Genomic DNA, 15461 nt, shown 5'->3' on the forward strand with positions numbered 1-15461 from the left:
TAGTAGGGCTTGGCGCTGTGGCATAATAGGCTAAGTTCCTGCCTGTGACACTGGCATCCCACATGGGTGCCAGTTCGAGTCCCGGCTGCTTCTCTTCCCATCCAGCTCTCTGCTATGGCCTGGGAAAGCAGTGGAAGATGGCCCAAGTCCTTGGGCCCCTGCACCCACGTGGGAGACCTGGAAGAAGCTCCTGGCTCCTGGCTTCGGATCAGCCCTGCTTTGGCTGTTGCAGCCAATTGGGAAGTGAACCAGCTGATGGAGGACTTATCTTAGTCTCTTCCTCTCTCTGTAACTCTATCTCTCAAATAAACAAATCTTTAAAAAAATCATTTAGCAGCTTAGAGCACACTCTTTCAGGTCTTTACATGTACATATACATACCACATAAATGTGCATGCAGGCCCATTTTAAATTTATATTTACTCCTTTACTATTTTTTCATTTACAAAATGGGTTTTTAAAGGTTTATTTATATATTTTATTTGAAAAGCAGTGTAACAGAGAGAGAGAGAGAGAGAGAGGGAGGGAGGGAGAGAGAGAGGGAGATCTCCCATCTGCTGGTTCACTCCGCAATGGCCACAATAACTGGAGTGGGACCAGGCTGAAGCTGCTATCAGGAACTTCCGCTGGGTCTCCCGTGTGGGTGCAGGGCCCCAAGTACGCGAGCCTCATTTTCTGCTTTTTCAGGCACATTAGCAGGGAGCCGGACTGGAAGCGGAGCATCTAGGACTCTAAGCCCTGCTCTGATGTGGAATGTCATCATTGCAAGTGGCAGTTTAACCCATTACAACACAGTGCCCCCCCTACAAAATATATTTGTAAAGGTTAATTTTAAGTTATGTTTTTTACATTCCACAAAGTCCTTTTTTTGATGAACATGTAATCATTACATATTTGTGGGGGACATGTGGTAATTCAAGACATGAATACGGCCCTTACTGATCAAGTCAGGTTATCAGCATTTCTGGCATGCTCCTCACTGCCTGTATCACTGAAAAGACAAAAAAAAAAAAAAAACAAAAAAAAAAAAACCACAGACGACGTGGGTCAAGGCTTCAAGGAAATCGTTACACAGTGATAAAGGATGAAATATACAAGAGGACTTCACAGGCACCAACACATATGCACATAACAACAGAACATCAAAATATACAAGGAAAACACAAATTAAATAGAGAGACAGACAAATGCACTGTCAAGGTAGGAGATTCCAGTCTTCCTCTGTCAGTAACTAAGAGACCAACTAGACAGAAAATCATTCAGCGTATGGATCACCTGAGCTGCATCGTCATCTACTTGATCGAAATGGCACTTACAAGATATTCAGTCCAACAAAAGAACAGTGCCCATGCGTTTCAAGACCCCATGGAATATCCACTAAGAACACATTCCTGGAAAAGATAAATTAACAAATTCAAAAGATAGGAGTCGTGCATATTGTGTTTTCAGAATACAATATAAGTAAACTAGATACTGGTCACACAAAGATAGCTGATGGGGCCGGCGCTGTGGCACAGTGGGTAATGCTGCTGCCTGCAGTGCCGGCATCCCATATGAACACCAGTTCAAGTCCCAGCTGCTCCACTTCTGATCCAGCTCCCTGCTAATGTGCCTGGGAAAGCAGTGGAAGATGCCTCAAGTGCTTGGACCCCTGCACCCACGTGGGAGACCTGGAAGAAGTGCAGAGCTTTGGATCAGCCCAGCTCTGGCCATTGCAGCCACTTGGGAAGGGAACCAGCAGATAGAGGATTCTCTCTCTCTCTCTCTCTCTCTCTCTCTGCCTCTCTCTCTCTCCCTCTGCCTCTCTGTAACTCTGCCTTTCAAATAAATAATTTTTTTTAAAAAGATATCTGCAAAATCCGGGTTATGTGGAAATTAAACAATAGGTTTCTACTTAGCCAATAGGTCAAAGAAAACTCTCAGAAGATTTAAAAAAAAAATTGAGCTGCATAAAAAAGGAAAATAAAACTTATCAAAAATTTTGGGATGCAGCAGAAGCAGCAATCCTTAGAGGAAGCTTTATGGCATTAAGTATATATATTATATTTAAAAAACAAACATAGACACATACATCTATTCAATAACTGATGAGTGCACCCTATGAAGGGCATAGAAAGAAGAAAAGAAGTAATTAAAAGTAAAGCAGAAATTATTGAAATTAAAAACCAGAAAACAATAGAGAAGATAAAGCCCATGTTAGTTCTTTGAAATTACCAACAAAATTGATAAACTTTTAGCCAAAGTAAACAAAAAATAGAGAAGACACTAGTTAGCAATATCAGAAATGAAAGAGCAGACATCACCACTGATTTCACAGACATAAAATGAATTAATGAAGGAATTCTGTACTTGCAAATTTGGTTAATACAGGTGAAAAACCTTAATTCTTGAAAGACTCAACTACCAAAACTTACCAGAGGGAAAGTATTTAGACTGTATAGCCTTGTTTGTTTAAAAATGTACATCAGTGTAATCTTCCACACAAGAAATCAGCAGGCTCAGGTGGGCCCACTGATGTGCTTTACCACATTGAAGGAAGAAATAATAGCAGCTTCCCATAGTCTTCTCCAGAAAATGGAAGCAGAAGGAACATGACCTGATTCACTCTGTGATTCAGATTCACTCTTTTTCCCTAAGACTTTTCTTTCTTTCTTTCTTTCTTTCTTTCTTTCTTTCTTTCTTTCTTTCTTTCTTTCTTTCTTTCTTTCTTTTAAAAATTTTATTTATTTATTTGAAAGTCAGAGTTACATAGATAGAGGAGAGGCAGAGAGAGAGCGAGATCTTCTATTCACTGGTTCACTCCCCAGATGGTCACAACAGCCAGAGCTGCACCGATCTAAAGCCAGGAGCCAGGAGCTTCTTCTGGGTCTCCCATGCAGGTGCAGGGGCCCAAGGACTTGGGCCATCTTCTACTGATTTCCCAGGCCATAGCAGAGGCTGGATCGGAAGAGGAGCAGCTGGGACTAGAACCAGCGCCCATATGGGATGCTGGCATGGCAGGCAGAGGCTTTACCTGCTACGCCACCGTGCCTGCCCCCCAGATTTACTCTTCTACCACAACCAGATGAAGACATTAAAATAAAAGAAAACTGAAAACAGTATCAAAGATTCAAAAATCCTCAACAAAATATTAGCAAGTCAAACCCGACAATGTATGGAAAGAATGATGTGCCACAATCAGACAGGCTGTGTTTCACATATGCAAAGCAGTTTCAACCTATGAAAATCATGTTGTCCTTTCTACCAACAAGCTAAAGAAGAAAAATCATTTGATCCCATCAGGAGGTTCAGAAAAAGCATTTGACAAAACCTATCACCCTTTCAACTAGTAATCATGGGAACTTCCTTAACTTGATAAAGAATGTCTGCAGTGGGGGCCGGCGCTATGGCGTGGCAAGTAAAACCTGCAGTGCCAGCATCCCATATAGGCGCTGGTTCGAGTCCTAGCTGCTCCACTTCCCATCCAGCTCTCTGCCATGGTCTGGGAAAACAGTAGAGGAAGGCCCAAGTCCTTGAGCCCCTGCACCCACATGGGAGACCTGGAAGAAGCTCCTGACTCCTGACTTCGGATTAGCATAGCTCTGGCCATTGCGGCCAACTGGGGAGTGAATCAGTGGATGGAAGACCTCTCTCTCTTTCTCTCTCTCTCTCTGCCTCTCCTTCTCTCTGTGTGTAACTCTGACTTTCAAATAAATAAATCTTTAAAAAAATCAACAATCCTCCAGGTGACATCACACTTAATGGTGATAAACACTTTCCCTATAGCATTGAGCACAGGGCGACATGGTCCTTTCTCACTCCCGGTCTTTGATCTCATAGTCATCTTGGCCGGCAGTGAAGGTGTGTCTAATTTCTTTGTAGCTCACATGTATCGTCAGCTGTTATTTTCACTGGCTCAGGGTGCAGAGTGGCTGCAGCTACTTTCTGAGTACATCCCCGTGTGAGCCTTGCGACCCCACCCCAGTCAACAGCTCAGTCTGACTCCTTCCAGCACCAACCGATGGGGCAGGATCTTTTCCCATCGTGCATTTCCAGTGGTGTTTCACAGGCTTTGTGGAGTGCGGCCTGGCTGGGCCTGTCCTGGCTCCTCTTCCATATATGGGGGACATCAGAGACTTGAGTGAGGCATTCAAAGTCTGTGTACTTCACAAAGTACATGACTGTTTAGTTGGGACTGAAAAGTAAGTGCCCCTGTCTCAGTTTGGGGGGATGTGCCCTTTGCTGGTACCACGAATGGCTGTCACCCCAGCAGATCTGGGAACAGGCACAGGGGGAGCCAGCCCCTGGCCTCAACCCTACACATTGACCGTGCTGCCTCTGACCTGGCTGGGAGTTAGCACCTTGAGGTCTCCCTTTTGGCTGCTTTGAGAATCTCCCTTCCACTTGGTTCAGTCTCCTTGTAAATCCGGTATATGTTATAACCTAGGACTTTTTATAAAATATCAAACAACCAAGAAAACGGTGATGCATCCTACCTGGCACCTCTAGACCGAGTCCATTTTCATGAGAACCACTGGGAAGGTGTGCTTCAGGCTAGGTGAGCCTGCGGAGGCAAGCTCATGGCCACTGATCACCTCCCCCAAGCCTGTGTTTCTTTTGGCGGGATCCGTGCCCTGCGAGTGTTACTTCACTTGAGTGTGCAATTCAGAGAGGCCCTGTCCCTCGGGGGCCCTCACTTCTGCTTTCTGGTGTGTTTTGCATGCTGACGCTTTGAGGAAAAGGCCCACTTCCCTAATTACGGACAGGTCTGTAGCAGCAAATACTCCTGCTTGTTGGGGCTTGTCTTCTGCTTTCTCTCCAAGTCAGCGCTTCTCCTTTTTCAAAAATTTTTGAGAGGCAGAGAGACCAACAGACAAAAGAGAGCACCCATCCACTGGCTTACTCCCCAGATGAGTGCAACAGCCAGGGCTGGACCAGTGTTGGAGCCAGGAACCAAGTTCGCAGCTCAGGGCTCCCACATGGGTGGCAGGAACCTAACTACTTGAGCCATTGCCACGGCCTCCCAGGGTGTGCATCCATACGCAGGAACCTGGAGTCAGGAGCCGAAGCAAGGAATTGAACCCAGGTACTCCAGGGTGGGATGTGGGTGTCTTAACTGCTTGGCCAAACGCCTGCCTCTGTTCTTCTCTGTTAAAATGCTTCTTTCTGTTTCATGTGCTTTTCCTTTCCATCCTCCCTGTTCTGTTGCCTCTGGGGCCTGTAATTCTAGACCTTCATTTAAGTCCAGGGAACGAAGGTAGGTCAGATTCGTAGGAATCAGAAACGGGGACCTCAGGACTGTCTGTGCATCCCTAGAAAGGATCCTGGTGGGCTGTATTGGTGCATGTGCGGTTTTGTCCCCTAAGCTGCCCGCATCCCACTGCCAAGTGCATGCCCGTCTCGGAGAGCACTTTGCCATGCTAGTTGGTGCCTGCAGGTCTCCAAATGCTGAACCATCTTTCTTACCCCTTGTGTAACCTTGGCTGCTTTCTTTAAGCACGGGCTGCATGCATGCCTGCCTCTGGCTTATGGAAGACAGAGTTAGGAGATCCCAGGAAATCATCGTAAGCTTCTGGACTATTTTGCATATGTGAGTCACAGCAATTATTTTTTAATTGGCTAGGGAAAAAGTGATGGCAGATTTTTAAATACGTTTGGTAGAATCCAAGACATTTCTTTTCTTTGAATTAAAAAAAAGATGTAATTTTGTTTGAAAGGCAGAGAGATGGGGTGGAGAGACAGAGACAGACAGGACACCTGTCCACTGATTCACTCCCTGAATGCTCGCAACAGCTGGTCAAGGAGCCAGGAACTCAATCCCAGCCTCCCATGTGGGTGGCAGGGACCCAAGTACTTGAGGCTTCACCTGCTGCCTCTTGCATGAGCAGAAAGCTGAACTGGGGAGTGGAACCAGGCCTCAAAACCCAGACAGTATGATGTGGGCCACGGGCATCTCAACCACTGTGCCAAGTGCCTGCCTCTGTAGATTTCTTGATCTGTGTTCAGTGGGGGGGTTTTGGTTCTCCCAGCAGCCCTAGGGTCCCTGCAAAGATTGCACTAGGGAGGTGGAGTGATGGAAAAGTAAAATGATCTGAAAGCTGAAAACCTTAGCCAGGCACCCACGGGTCAGACAGGAGAAGTCATTCCTGCTGGCCACTGTCCCTGAGGCCTCCACTGCCTCCCACTCCCTCAGATCTCCTGAGTAAGAAAGGCTCTGGGGATTGACTGGGGACAGGTGGCCCAAGAAGGGCTCTGCAGCTTGGCTGCCTTGTTCTTCTTGCCCGTGCGGTTTGCCTAGAGAAAGACAAGCTCCGTGAGATCCAGTTCTTTTCTCTCTGTTTTGTCCGTTGTTTGCATGAGTGCACTTCAAAAGGCACATAGAGAATGGAAATGAGAAGATGGCAGTTTATTTTGATACCAAACAACTTTTGAAATCCATGCATGGTGGAGTCTTCAAGAGCGTCTTGGAAAATGCACATTATCAAGAGAAATGATGCACGGACTTAAAAATTTTTTCCTCCTAAGTAAACTCATTTTTATCGCATGTCCATGAACTTTTCAGAGTATCCGCATCTTTTCCCCAGGGGAGCGTGTGTGATGAGGGGTTCCCGGGGTGTGGAGGTGGTGCACATCACTGGGGAAACATCCCTGGACCTGTGCCCCACCGGCCACGACCCCAGCCTGTCCTCTTCTGCATAGAAGAGCAGAGAGGGCATTTGTAAGGGGCCTCCTGTGGACACATCTGGCGCTTAGTTACTCGCAGAGCCCAGCTCTCTTGTTAATGGCCAGCTGCTCGTGCGTTCCTCCACCTCCTGGGAGCACACCTGCATGCCCTGCAGAGGCAACTGCCCAACTTCCCAGCCCTGGTCATCAGCCCAGCACAAGTGACTGCTGCCCTTCCCTGCCTGTGACCAATGGCAACCCCGTTTCAAATCACCTTCTGTGGCTTCTCCCCCTGATCCTGCACTCTGGGACAGTCTAAGCTGCATTTGGGACCTGACATGCCAGATCATAGCACAGATTCTCAAGAGGGCTTGTAAGAGGGCTTAACAGTCAACCAGGACACTTGAGCTGTTGGTCTTTCGGTGGCTGACTTGTTACCTGTAACATAATGTCCTCCAGTTCCTTCCGTGGTATTGTGATTGCCAGGATTTCATCCTTTTGTATAGCTGAGTAGTATTCCAGTGTGTGTGTGTGTGTGTGTGTGTCCTTTTCTGTATCCATTCATCTGTGGATGGATACTTGGGTTGACTACGTCTTGGCTTTTGGAAATAATGCTGCAATGAACGTGGGAATTTCTCGAATCTCTTTCATGTGCCGATTTCATGTCCTTTGGATACGGGAGATGATACCCAAGTTCTCACTCATTTCTGGAAGCTAAAATTGTAGAGAGTAGACTAGTGATCACTCGAGGCTGGGGAGGGTGGGGTAGAGACAGAAGGAGGTTGGATAACAGGCACCAAAATGCAGTCGGGTAGGAGGAATTAGTTCTGGTGTTGCACAGCACAGTAGGGTGATCCCAGCCTTCAAAAGTCTGTGATGTATTTCAAAATAAGCTTAGAAAAGTCCCGAGGTTCCCAACACATAGAATGATTGATATTTGAGGTGAGGAAAATGCTAATACCCTAACTTGATCATTGCATATTATATACATATATTAAATCACCATACTGTACCCCATAAATATTTGCAAATCATTATTTGCCAAAAATATTATTGAACAATATTATATGTGAATTGAAAATTTGAAAAATCACCAGGAAAGCTGTGTATATCAATAAACAGAGACTTCCTGTCTCTGTGTTGGGTCTGAGCTGGGCTCAGGACCCCGCTCTCCAGAGGTGAGTCTGGGTAGTCACCTGAGGGCCACCTATGGACTCAAGGGCATTTGTGCTGGTTTACTCCTGAATGCTTGCAATGCCCAGGGCTCAGCCAGGCCAAAGCGGGGAGCCAGGAGCTCAATCCAGGTCTCCCATGCGGGTGGGCGGCAGAGACCGAAGTGAGTGAGTGTCACTACCACCTCCTAGGATGTGTATTAGCAGGAAGCTGCGATTGGGAGCTGAGCCAGGACTCGAACCTGGGTATTCCAGTATGGGATACAGGTGTCTTTACTGCTAGGCTGAGTGCTTGCTCCTGAATCAGCAACTTCAATTTTAAAGTCAGATGTACTTAGGGCTGGGTGGCTTTCTGTAACCCAGTATGTTGACAGTTAACATGGAGGTTGACATCAAGGTATAATACTTGCAATTTGCATTAGTCACGTCCAGGTGGGCAGAGAAAAGAGCTTCCGGGGTATTCGGGCTGAGACGGACCAGCCTTTCCTGCTGTCCTGTCAGGTCTCTCCCGGTCTGAAGGCCCAGCAGAGAGATGGTTGTTTTGAAGGTTAGGAACTAGCACTGTCCCCTCTGTTTCTAAACGTTAGTGCCCACCAGTGTTGCTCTTACTCTTTGGTTCTGAAATGTGTGTCTCTAGCTGCGAAGAAATCCCCTGAACTTGTCCTGCAAGCACGGAACAGCAACATGAGCGTGGTGCATGGCTCCCTCTCTCGGGAGACCAGGCACCTGCCGGGTGACGGCCAGGCCGTGAGGCTGGGGGACAGGTCCTGCAGGATGGACTCCGTGTCTCCTAACAAAGCCAGAGGGTGGACACCGGACCGCCTCAGGACGACTTCTGCTCGGCCCAGCGAACTCACACTCAATCTCCCTCTGGGTCGCGCTCAATCCTCCTTCTTATGAAAATTAACCACAGAGGAAGCTTGTCCTAGGGCGCAAAAAAAGCATCGGGACGCTTAGTTTTCTCAGCTTCAAACTGCAAAGGAAGTTCCCAGGCACCTTTGCTCAGAGCTGCTTTGCATGGAGGTGGCCCGGTGGCTTTGCATGTGATGGGTCTAGATTTGCATCACCCAGATGTGTGCCCCTGCATGCCGTGGACCTGGTAGAAATGGTCCCACAGGACCCCTGACTTCTGCCAGGGTGGCACCTCAGTCTACTTTGTGAGAGCGCTCCAAAAGGTTTGTGAACGTTGAGTTCAGAGACGATGGGTATTTTTCCTGCTCCATATTTTATTATTTTTGAGATAAGATTTTAATTAACATTATAAAGGTTTAATGGCTCTACGAAACTGTTCAACAAAAAAAAAAAAAATGAAAACCCCGTAGTCCAACAGGAAAATAGGCGAGGGCTATAAAAATAATCAAGTGAAACTATGTTCAACTTCACACATGCAAAGTAAATTTTAAAAGAACCACAAAACCATTACAACTGTAGTAGTGTATGATTCTTATCAATTTGTTTGACAAAGGTTTAAAATAAAGTTGAGCGAAACACCATATTTTTGATGCAAAAGAATTTTTAAATCCATGCATAATTTTACCATCATATGCATTTCCTTGAACTTTTTGAAGACCATGGGTATGCATGGATTTCAGAAATTTTGGCACCAAAATAAACTTATTCCATTTTCTGTAATTTTTTAAAAAAAGATTTATTTATCGCTTCTCAGCCTTTTGGCTAAGATCAAGTGTAGTATTTATTTGAAAGGCAGAGTTGCACAGAGAGAAGGAGAGGCAGAGAGAGAGTCTTTCATCTGCTGGTTTACTCCCCAATTGGCTGCAACGGTCAGGAGCCAGGAGCTTCTTCCGGGTCTCCCATGTGGGTGCAGGGGCCCAAGCACTTGGGCCATCCTCCACTGCTTTCCCAGGCCACAGCAGAGAGCTGGATCGGAAGTGGAGCAGCCAGGACTTGAAAGGGGACCCATATGGGATGTGGGCACTGCAGGCAGCAGCTTTACCCGCTACACCACAACGCCAGCCTCTCCACAAATTTTGTTTTAAATTACACTTGTATATGAGGGGATCTCCTGCCTAATGATGCAAAAACGAGTCACCTTAAGTTGTCAAGTGCTATTGGCAGTGTTCACGACAGGAAGCTGAAGGGGAGCCAGCACCTGCAGGAGCCATGCTTCAGTGGTCACATGAACAACAGAAGCTCTGAATCACAGGGCTGAGGCCAGGATGACAACAGACAGGGTGACTGTTTAAAGAGAGGGTTCCAAAACACAGCCAGTATCCCCGGCCAAGCTGGAAAATGCTGAAGTGAACACGGATTTAGGGAACAAGAATAAGATGCAAAGGTGCTTCAGAATATCCATGGGGTGGTGCCGCAGCTCACTAGGCTAATCCTCCGCCTGCAGCGCCAGTACTCTGGGTTCTAGTCCCGGTCGGGGTGCCAGTTCTGTCCCGGTTGCTCCTCTTTCAGTCCAGCTCTCTGCTGTGGCCAGGGAGTGCAGTGGAGGATGCCCAAGTGCTTGGGCCCTGCACCCGCATGGGAGACCAAGAGGAGGACCTGGCTCCTGCCTTCGGGAGCGCGCTGGCCTTAGCAGCCATTTGGCCATAGTGAGCCTTGCTCACTGTGAACCAACGGAAGGAAGACCTTTCTCTCTGTCTCTCTCACTGTCTAACTCTACCTGTCAAAAAAAATATATATTCATGGAACGTGAAATGAAAAGATTATTTTGGTGCAAAAAATTGTTTGAAATCCATACGTGGTTTTTCTTTTTCATAATATGAGTGTGTGTGAACTTTCTGAACATTCTTCCTATTTAAGAACAGAGGCTAACTCTGCCAGTCAAAAAAAAAAAAAAACAAAAAAAAACAGAGTCTAATATGTGTGTGTGTGTATGCATGTGTATATATGTGTGTGTGTATATATATATATATATATATATATATATATAAAACTTCCCAGGGAAAATTGAGGATCTTTGTGAATGAGGTTGGGTCTTCTCAGAGAGAGCAGGACAAGGGGCAGAAAATTAGAGTCAGGCCTTCTTCTTCATGGATTCATGTTTGTGAGTGCACCTGCTCAGTGAAGTGTTTTTGTAACCTCAAAATCTACACGCAAAGTATTTTCTCAGCCATTTGTGGTCATGGACATGCAGTGAAAAACCTGTCCCCCAACACAGACACTGCGGTCGAACAAGATGACCCTGCGCCTTTTTGTTCCACCGCTCATAGAGTAAATAAGGGTTCTGTCGCTGGGTCTATTTGGAGCCACATGTTTTTTTTTGGCGTTTTTGTCCTTTTTGTTGATTTCGCTATTTAAAGTGGCCTGCAGGTGTAACGCTAATCTGCTGCCTGGTGTCTGTGAGTATGTGTAGCCTGCTCTGTGCTTCCCAGAGAAAATGTGTGTGGGAGAGAAGCCTCGTTCAGGCATGATTTGTGGTGCTGGTGCCTTGAGTTAGACACTAATATATCAATAATATATAATACATTTTTTTTGACAGGCAGAGTGGACAGTGGGTGGGGGGAGAAAGGTCTTCCTTTTTCCATTGGTTCACCCCTCAAATGGCCACTATGGCTGGCGTGTTGTGCTGATCCGAAGCCAGGAGCCAGGTGCTTCCTCCTGGTCTCCCATGCGGGTGCAGGGCCCAAGGACTTGGGCCATCCTCCACTGCACTCCCGGGCCACAGCAGAGAGCTGGACTGGAAGAGGAGCAACCGGGACAGAATCCGGTGCCCTGACCGGGACTAGAACCAGGGGTGCTGGCGCCGCAGGTGGAGGATTAGCCTTGTGAGCCGCAGTGCCGGCCAATACATTTTCTTAACGTGGAAACATACAGAAAACAAGATTATGGATTGATTGGTTATCAAAAATATTGTAAGGTGAGGATGCCCAGAACCTGACCCCGTATTTCTCCTAGGAGTGGTAATTCAGAGTTTGCAAATTCAGGGTTCATGGTTATTTGATGGAACCCAGGTACCGTGAGGATCAAGAAGTGAATGTGTTGTGTTTCGTGCACAAGATGAAAAGAAGATACAGCCAAGAGTGGTAACCTTGACGAAATGGAGAGAGGGAAAAGAAGAGAAGCCAATGACGCAATGAAGGTTTATGGTTACGGTGCTGTTAGTGACAGGAGATTCATCTGAATTTGGCATTTGCCTTTGACCCTGGTTCTGTAGGTGTTGGACTTGGATATGGTGACCCTTGCAGGGTTTGGGGAGCCAGGCCTGCATGCGTCATCCACAGGCCAGCGTGGCAATGAGGAAACACAGACAGCATATGGGGTTATATGACAGGCATCCACAACCTTCATCTTCCTCCTCAACACCAGGAAGTCTGGCCTGACTCTGCTGCAGCCCACACGCCAGCACCTCACTCACTCTTTGAGCCTTGCTCACTGAGATGGTTCTTAATCCCGAGATGTTTCTCTACTACACATCCTGTATTAGGAATCTGTTGCTATGTAACAGAGTACTCTAAAATTTGTTGCCTTAATTTATAGGTACAGCATCCCCAGTCCAAAAATCTGCAATCCAAAATGCTCAACTCTCTGACCACTGGCATGATGACATAAATAGAAAATGCCACACCATGAAACTTTGTTTCATGCACATATTTATTATGACTATCGTATAAAATTATCTTCAGTCTATATGTCTAAGATATATGTGAAAAACCTAAGTGAATTGCATGTTTAGACTTGGGTCCCATCCCCACAATAGCTCATCAGGTATATGCAGATAACACCTGAACACCTTTGAAATCTAAACCATTTCTGCAAGGTCCCAAGCCTTTGGATAAGGAATCCTCAGGGCATCTTATCTTCAGTGTCTGTGAGTGCGGAATTTGAGATGGCTGGGCTGACTCAGGGTCTCCACTGAGTTGCAGTGAGTTGGGACCAGGACCCTGGTGTCCCCTGAAGGCTTGCTGGGGGGCTGGAGAGTCCTCCTCCAAGGTGGCCACTCAAATGCCTGGCAGGTTAGTACTGGCTGTCAGCCGGAGGCTGCAGTCTCTTACCACAAGGGAATGCTTCTAACATGGCAGCGTCTGGCTTCTTCCAGGGGGAGCAGCCCAAAGACCAAGGGCATGCTGTAGGGGCTTTTATGAGCCAGTCTCAGGCATCCCACACCATTCCTCTGTGGTTAGCCAGTCAGAGCACGAGGGATGTGAACACTGGGAGGTGAGGATCACTGGGTACCATCTTGGAGGCCATGGATACATCTTAATTTTGCAACAAATTTGGCAGGGTGGAGACCCCTTGCTTAAGACACACTCTGATCTAGGCAGCAGGGAGCAAGGTGATAAGCATACTTACCCAATGCACTGTCTATTCTAGTGGTTTTGGGGGAGCACAAAGAGAACAGCAGAGGACTAAAAGGCCACGTGGAGCAGGCAGCAGGGTGGACAGTGCAGGTGGCCATGTTGAGCTCAACCCCTCTTCATCATGTCGACATCCATGCTGGTTGCTCCTCTGCACTGGATGAGATCTTCTCCCACTGAAGTCAGGGGCTCTACATGGTTTTATTTTCTTTTTCTTTTTTCTTTTTTTTGACAGGCAGAGTGGACAGTGAGAGAGAGAGAGACAGAGAGAAAGGTCTTCCTTTGCCGTTGGTTCACCCTCCAATGGCCATCGCGGCCGGCGCGCTGCAACCAGTGCACCGCGCTGCTCCGATGGCAGGAGCCAGGTACTTCTCCTGGTCTCCCATGGGGTGCAGGGCCCAAGCACTTGGGCCATCCTCCACTGCACTCCCTGGCCACTGCAGAGAGCTGGCCTGGAAGAGGGGCAACCGGGACAGAATCCGGCGCCCCGACCGGGACTAGAGCCCGGTGTGCCAGTGCCGCAAGGCGGAGGATTAGCCTAGTGAGCCGCAGCGCTGGCCTCTACATGGTTTTCAGCTGCTTGCCTGGGTTAGCACATGCATTCCTTACTTTTCATTCCGACCATCCTTAGAAGTGTGAGTTTTTAGTTTAAGCACACATAGCTATTATGTGCAACAATGTACTTACAGCAGCAAACCTGGGGCTATTGTTTTCACCTGTGTGGTTGCTGCCTGATAAGACAGAGCTACCCAGCAGGTATTTTCCAAGTTAACTGCATTTTCAAAGGCAGAGATTGTGCAGTCGGTTTTAGACTGCATGGAGACTGGGCGAATGGACTGTGCAAGTCTAGTTGGAAGGGGAGATTGGAACATGTCCATTGGTGCATGAGGATACAATGTAATGTAAATAAAACCTGGGGAAGACACGAGATGTTGGGTGGCTACAATGGGGCTACCCACTGTTCACAAGAATTCATTGTTCCAGGCTCTGCTAGGGCTGCTGGTGCATTTTCTCAGATGTGGAGGGAAACAGTGCCAAAACCTATAGAAGACATATGGCTCCTTGCCAGACTTCAGCCCTCAAGGTACATTGAGTGTGTACTGGCCCTGGCCTGGCCTAAGGGAGGATTCGTAGGGAAACAGGATGCCTTGTCCTTGGTTCACCCCAAACCTCCCTTGAACACTCCCCCTCTCTCTTCGTCATCCCACCAAGACCCAATCCTCCTCTGCTCTGTTCAGAGCTCCCAGGGTTGAGATTTCAGTTGCCATGGGCACCTCATCACACTCTCCACTCATGACTGGTTGCTTATGGTGGCTTTGGGACTGTTGTTGTCATCCCCTGTCCCAGGCGAGGGGCTGTGATGCCAGGATGCCCTGATCACACAGAGCTGGAATGGGACGTGAGCCTGTCCCACCATCAGCACTTTGCTGTCTTCTGAGCCAGTGCACTGGGGTCCCTTCCTTTTCAGCCTTCCCTGTCTTCTACTACACACCTTAGATAAGGGAAGACATTTACATTTATTTCATCGGGAAGAAAGCTGGAGCAATAGCAGATGCACATGAGGTTTGTGGTTAGGTCACAACTGCTAACACAGTGGCTTCCAAGCCCCCGGGGAAATGCTTGGCAATCTGGAGAGGGGTTTTGATTGGCAGGATTGGGGACTGTGGAGGTGCTGGCATCTGGGGCGTGGAGGGCAGGGCTGCTGCTGCACAGCACATGGTGGACAAGATACCCCAGCCCCGCACGCACACGTCAGAGAATGGTCCAGCCTCAATGTCAAGAGCACTGAGGTTAAGTAACCCTGAGCTGATAGGATGCAAAATACCAGGTGGAGAAAGGTTGAGGAAGCAGAAGTGGGGAGAGCTGTGTTAAAGCGGATGTCTTTGCATGTAAATCAAGGTGGGGAACGCACAGGGTCTGCTGGTGAAAAGGGAAGTTCTTCATTCTCCAGAAGCCCAGAGCTATGGATGCTGGAGAGCTGGGGCTGCCCACCGCTGCAGGTGTGGACCCCCAGGCACTGGACCGAGGACATCTTGGGGCTTGGGCGACGTGAGACCATGTGGGCAGAGTGAACAGGGCACGAGAGCTCATTAAATAGCATCAGATGAAGAAGAATGCATGGACACAGAGCCGCCACTGCCGGGCAAGCCCTAGATGGCTGTCCTGGGGGAGCCGAGCTGGATGTGTGGTGTGTCCTGGGGGGCAGATGCGGGACTGGGGCCACACAGGAAGAGCCCAGGAGTCCGCTAAGAGCGCGTTTCCTACCAGCAGCATCGGCACCTGCAGGGGTGAGTTCCCTTCCCCTAAGAAGCTGTGTGCTTGTCTGTTGCAGCCACAGACACTCAAACTCTCCTGGAAGCTTAGACCAGCTGCTCTCCAGGGC

The 15461-nt window shown here is 47.9% G+C and overlaps 1 protein-coding gene across 4 annotated transcripts in view; it reads left to right on the forward strand.

The window, feature by feature from the left end:
- The window catches only part of SYK (spleen associated tyrosine kinase), a 96244-nt gene that overhangs the window by 30981 nt on the left and 49802 nt on the right, over positions 1-15461 (forward strand). The window contains exon 1 of one of the 4 annotated variants that reach the window (XM_002708262.5): positions 4789-5065. The exons of 2 other annotated variants lie outside the window; for them this stretch is intronic. The gene's annotated coding sequence lies outside the window, so the exon portion shown is untranslated. Of the gene's footprint in view, positions 1-4788; positions 5066-15461 lie in introns of those variants that run through there. One more of the 4 variants, XM_070065843.1, reaches the window with a different exon arrangement.

The sequence above is a fragment of the Oryctolagus cuniculus genome, chromosome 1 (genome assembly GCF_964237555.1).
Source record: "Oryctolagus cuniculus chromosome 1, mOryCun1.1, whole genome shotgun sequence".
NCBI lineage: Eukaryota > Metazoa > Chordata > Mammalia > Lagomorpha > Leporidae > Oryctolagus > Oryctolagus cuniculus.